This window comes from Danio rerio, chromosome 9 (genome assembly GCF_052040795.2).
Source record: "Danio rerio strain M-AB ecotype USA chromosome 9, GRCz13ab, whole genome shotgun sequence".
NCBI classification, from domain to species: Eukaryota; Metazoa; Chordata; class Actinopteri; order Cypriniformes; family Danionidae; genus Danio; species Danio rerio.
Genome location: NC_141029.1, coordinates 56474001 through 56480000, shown reverse-complemented (window position 1 = coordinate 56480000; position 6000 = coordinate 56474001). Strand labels below are relative to the sequence as shown.

The window sequence follows — 6000 nt, the reverse complement described above, 5'->3', positions numbered from 1 at the left end:
TAACAACTATAGAATCACCCCAACAGATCAATTACTGTAGTTTTTGTTACCATAGCAACTGTTGAATCACCACAACAGATCAATTACTGTAGTTTTTGTTACCATAACAACTATAGAATCACCACAACAGATCAATTACTGTAGTTTTTGTTACCATAGCAACTGTTGAATCACCACAACAGATCAATTACTGTAGTTTTTGTTACCATAGCAACTGTTGAATCACCACAACAGATCAATTACTGTAGTTTTTGTTACCAAAGGAACTGTTGAATCACCACAACAGATCAATTACTGTAGCTCTTGTGTTGCCTTATCAACTATAGAATCACCACAAGAGATCAGTTAAGGGGATCACAAGGGGATCAGTTAAAAGTATCGCACATCAGACGTGCACATTTGCATGCTATTTAAAATGAAACTAATAGGAAACTGACAGAAATTTGTACAGCGTCCTGAGTCGACTCGTTGCTGGGTGCTGCAGACAGCTGCTAACTTGCGGCGCCGGTGTGTGTACCGTGATAGAAACCTGTGTTTAGAATTCTAAAATGCAATGGGGCTGTGTGGCGCTACGCAGCGGGTCGCTCAGCGATGCATCTGGTGTGTGACCCCCTTTACTGTGGTTTTTGTTACCCTAGCAACTGTAGAATCACCACAGTAGATTAAATCAAGTACTTTACTAAAGCATTCACCAACAAATGGTTTTAAATATTATAATAAAAACAGTATAATACAATTTACTATAGCAGTGGTTCTCAAACGTATTTTATCAAGTACCACCTCAGAAAAAAAAAGTACCACCCTATGAGCAGTATTGAAATAGAGAGAAATATTAAAAATATTATTGTCAGGTCAGCCACTTTAAACATTATACATTGTTTGAACATTAACCCTGTACTGTGCTTGTATGGAGAAAAAAGCTAAAAATGTCAACATTTAAATTAAAATGTGCTTTTAAAAGTTAAAATGATGGGTTACTGTTCTTAAAAAGTAAAAAAAAGAAACACCTGTATTTAAATGTAAAGTATCAACACCTGGAAGCATAGCTTATATGTCTTCATATTCATATATAAATCATTTTTAAATATATGTAGCATGTACATATGACACATTTGATTCCTCCGTGCGTACCACTAGAAGTAAGCTGCGTACCACCAATGGTACACGTACCACAGTTTGAGAACCACTGTACTATAGTGAGTAATTCCATGCAAATGTCAAACTTGCCATTAAAAAAAGTAGGTTTTCGACAAAATAGCAAAACTATTTCTGTGTTTTTTGAGTATGTTTGTGTTTTACAGTGCTTTAAAAATACTCAAAAATGTCTGTCAATGTTTTCAAACTATTATTTTTAATTTATCAAAGTCACACAAGTGGCAATTTCACATCTGTCACATCCATAACGAAGCTTTTTCCTCAAATGCAAAAATGTAAAATACAATTAATTCAATCATGTTTGTTTCATAGTGAGCCAACTCTTATCCTTTTGATTATTATCGTTTCTTTTGGTTTTTGCAGGTTAATTCACAGAGTTTTTGCGAAATATGCTGTGTATACCGTAAACTCACAGACTTTTTTTGTCACATCCATAACGCATGTTTATTTTCCTCAATTAAAACAATAAATGTTTACAGACGGATATTTTTCTGCTACCACAACTCTAGTTGTTTTGAAAAATATAGAGAGATGCAGTGGCGCAGTAGGTAGTGCTGTCACCTCACAGCAAGAAGGTCGCTGGTTCGAGCCTCGGCTTGGTCAGTTGGCATTTCTGTGTGGAGTTTGCATGCTCTCCCTGCATTCGCGTGGGTTTCCTCCGGGTGCTCCAGTTTCCCCCACAGTCCAAACACATGCGGTACAGATGATTTGTGTAGGGTAAAATTGTCTGTAGTGAATGAGTGTGTGTGTGTGTTTCCCAGAGATGGGTTGCGGCTGTAAGGGCATCCGCTTAAATCCCCTTTCTTCCCCATTCTGATGCTCACTTTCTGCAGCAAATCATCTGGACGTTGTCTACATGCCTAAATGCATTGAGTTGCTGCCAAGTGATCAGCTGATTATAAATTTGCATTAACGAGCAGTTGGACAGGTGTACCTAATAAAATGGCCGGTTAGATTCACTACTACAGATTTATGTGCATGGAAGTGAAGGCATTTGTTTGCTCAGCATCACTGTGTTACATGGATGAAGTCATTATTTATATTATACTACAATATACCAAAGTTTACTGTAGTAAAAACTAAACTTATTCATCAGCAAAGAGTTGTAAATAGCCTACTACAATATAATACTCTTGATTCAGAAACACTATAATTACTATAGTATTTTTTTAATGTGCATGGAAGTGAAGGCATGTGTTTGCTCGGGATCATCGTGGTTCTCTAATGAACGGATGAAGTCATCATATAAATATTTATGAACAGTAAATGGGCCGAGGCGAGAGGGAGCTGTTTGGGGCTTGTCCTGTTGTGTCGATTCCCTAGCGAGGGCTCTCAGGCACACAGGCAGCATTGTTGTGAGCCGATTCAGTGTTCAGATAGACACTGACTGTCTGTCGTCTCTCTTTCCAGGCCGGTTCTCTAGGTGGAGTCGCTTTTCCTGGCATTATCGGCCAGCTTTTCCTGTTGTGCGAACTTTACCAACAACGTCTCTCCCTCCGAGTCTCTCTCTCTGTGTTTATTAGCGATGTCCGAGATTCGTTCGTTCGAGTCGGTTCCTTTCGCGAGCCTTTACACTGAAGCGCTCTGTGTAAATGATTCATTCGCGAGTCGATTGAATCATTTAGGGATCGATTCTTAAGTCAGCTACTGTAACTTCAGACCATTTTGAGGGATGTAAACAAAAACAATGCTCCCAATGTATTTCCAGTTTGATAAACACTGTTATGTTAGTTGTTTTAATGTTAAGTTAGGATTGAATTGCCTCTCAGGGGTCACCACAGCGGAATGTACTGCCAACTTATCCAGCAAATGTTTTACGCAGCAGATGTCCTTCCAGCTGCAACCCATCACTGGGAAACACCCATACATGAGTAAATTATGACAAGGAAAAAAATTAATTGACACAGGAGGAATAAAAACATTTTATACACAAGAAAAAAGTTGTATTTTGTAAATTAAAATATTTAGTTTTTGCTTGGGTTGTCTATTATCAACCCAAAAAATCTGACTCAAATTATCCTTATTTCTAAAAATAAATGCACTATAAGTATATATATATATATATATATATATATATATATATATATATATATATATATATAAACAATGGATAGGCATATGCACTCACCGGTCACTTTATTAGGTACACCTGTCCAACTGTTCATAAACACAAAATTCTAATCAGCCAATCATATGGCAGCAACTCAATGCATTTAGTCATGTAGACAGGGTCAAGAGGATCTGCTGCAGTTCAAAGCGAGCATCAGAATGGTGAAGAAAGGGGATTTAAGTGACTTTGAACGTGGCATGGTTGTTGGTGCCAGATGGGCTGGTCTGAGTATTTCAGAAACTGCTGATCTACTGGGATTTTCACGCAAAACCATCTCTAGGGTTTACAGAGAATGGTCTTAAAAAAAGGAAATATCCAGTGAGCGGCAGTTCTGCTGCCGCAAATGCTGCCAGAGGTCAGAGGAGAATGGCCAGACTGGTTCCAGCTCATAGAAAGGCAACAGTAACTCAAATAAGCACTCGTTACAAGCGAGGTCTGCAGAAGAGCATCTCTGAACACACAACACGGCCAACCTTGAGGCGGATGGGCTACAGCAGCAGAAGACCACACCGGGTGCCGCTCCTGTCAGCTAAGAACAGGAAACTGAGGCTACAATTCACACAGACTCACCAAAACTGGACAATAGAAGATTGGAGAAACGTTGCCTGCTCTGATGAGTCTCCATTTCTGCTGACACATTCAGATGCTCGGGTCAGAATTGGCGTCAACACCATGAAAGCATGGATTCATCCTGCCTTGTATCAGCGGTTCAGGCTGGTGGTGGTGGTGTAATGGTGTGGGGGAGATTTTTTGACACAATTTGGGCTCATTAGTATCAATTGAGCATCGTGTCAACGCCACAGCTTACCTGAGTATTGCTGCTGACCATGTCCATCCCTTTATGAGCACAGTGTCTCCATCTTCTGATGACTACTTCCAGCAGGATAACACACCATGTCATAAAGCTCAATCATCTCAGACTGGTTTCTTGAACATGACGATGAGTTCACTGTACTCAAATGGCCTCCACAGTCACCAGAGCTCAATCCAATAGAGCACCTTTGGGATGTGGTGGAACGGGAGATTGGCATCATGGATGTGCAGCCGACAAATCTGCAGCCACAGCATGATGCTATCATGTCAATATGGAGCAAAATCTCTGAGAAATATTTCCAGTAGCTTGTTGAATCTATGCCAAGAAGGATTAAGGCAGTTCAGAAGGCAAAAGGGGTCCAACCTGGTACTAGTAAGGTGTACCTAATAAAATGGCCAGTAAGTGTAAGTACAAAAAAAAGTTATAAATCTTATCACTGTTACATTTAAAAATAATACACTAAAATTAGTTAATTAGTCCTAATTAAAATTAAAGTAAAATAATTAAAAATAAAAATCTGATACAATCAGTAGCATTTGCACATCTGTGCTCATATTTATATGGATATTCAAAATTTCGTGTTGTTAAAAATATCAAGGGTCACGTGACAACCCAAAAAAAAGAATCACTGACTTGAATTGAACCGCTCGAAAGAACCGACTCTCGGAAATGGGTCGGACTTCCCATCTGTATCGCCGTATGTGTGTCTGTGAGTGTGTTTGCGTGCGCGCGCGTGTGTGTGTGTGTGTGTGTCCGCGCTGGCCGTGACTTTGGATTATCGTGTTATGGGTGACTGCACCATCTGCGGGTCCTGCTCTCAACAAGAGCTTTTTTCCAGACTAAAACACGCTTTCTGAAATCCGCACACAAGTTCTGGAAATGGCTGTGAAGCGAGGAGCGACGCGAGATCCATCGGTGGGTCAAACACAACTGCGTACAGTAACGTGTGTGTGTGTGTGTGTGTGTGTGTGTGTGTCAGACTGTATGTCTTTCAATGGTTACATGTACCTGTCTCCATATTTGATGCCGCATGCTGTGTGAGGGCGCGCGTGTTTGTGTGTGTGTGTGTTTTAAACGGGCTTTATGAAGTGTTATTAGTTTAAAATGGTTTTATATTGGAGTGTGTTATGTTTTTAGTATTAAACGAGCTTTATATGGAGTGTGTGTTATTAGTTTTAGTTTTTCAAATGCATTTATATGGAGTGTTAATATTAGGTTTAAATTGGTTTATATGGAGTGTGTATTATTACTATTATTAATATTATTATTATTAGGTTTATATGGAGTGTGTATTATTATTATTATTATTATTATTAGGTTTAAATGGGTTTATATGGAGTGTGTATTATCATTATTATTATTATTAGGTTTAAATGGGTTTATATGGAGTGTGTGTTATTATTATTATTATTATTATTGTTGTTGTTGTTGTTTAAATGGGTTTATATGAAGTGTGTTATTAGTTTTAGTTTTAAAATGGCTTTATATGAAGTGTTTGCTATTATTAGTTTTAATTGGGCTTTATAGGAAGTGTGTTATCATTTAGTTTTAAACAGGCTTTAAATGGAGTGTATGTTGTTATTTTTAGTTTTAAAATGCCTTTAGGTGTTTTATTATTATTTTTTTTATTATTAGTTTTAATTGGGCTTTATAGGGAGTGTGTTATTATTATTTAGCTTTAAGCATGCAGGCTTTATAAGCGTGTGTTATTATTTAGCTTTAAACAGGCTTTATATGGAGTGTGATTTATTATTTTTTTGTTTAAAATGGCTAAACATGGAGTGTGGTGTTGTTGTTTTATTCTTAAAAAGACTTTATATGTAGTGTTATTTTTTTTTTGTTTTAACATGGAGCGTGTTTATTATTCTTTAGATTTTCAAATGCCTTTATATGGAGTGTGTGCTTTTTTGTTTTAAATGGG

The 6000-nt window shown here is 37.8% G+C and overlaps 1 protein-coding gene and 1 long non-coding RNA gene across 10 annotated transcripts in view; one reads left to right on the top strand and one right to left on the bottom strand.

Moving 5' to 3' along the window:
• LOC148679660 (uncharacterized) overlaps positions 1-3183 on the bottom strand; it is a 3900-nt gene extending 717 nt beyond the window's left edge. The window contains exon 1 of the long non-coding RNA XR_015944851.1: positions 296-3183. This is a non-coding gene — a long non-coding RNA (uncharacterized LOC148679660). The remainder of the gene's footprint in view (positions 1-295) is intronic.
• Positions 1-6000, top strand: part of mid1 (midline 1) — a 146272-nt gene that overhangs the window by 61434 nt on the left and 78838 nt on the right. For 2 of the 9 annotated variants that reach the window (XR_015499963.1, XM_087268510.1), the window contains exon 1: positions 4825-4994. The exons of the other annotated variants lie outside the window; for them this stretch is intronic. The gene's annotated coding sequence lies outside the window, so the exon portion shown is untranslated. Of the gene's footprint in view, positions 1-4824; positions 4995-6000 lie in introns of those variants that run through there. 9 annotated transcript variants of the gene reach the window in all.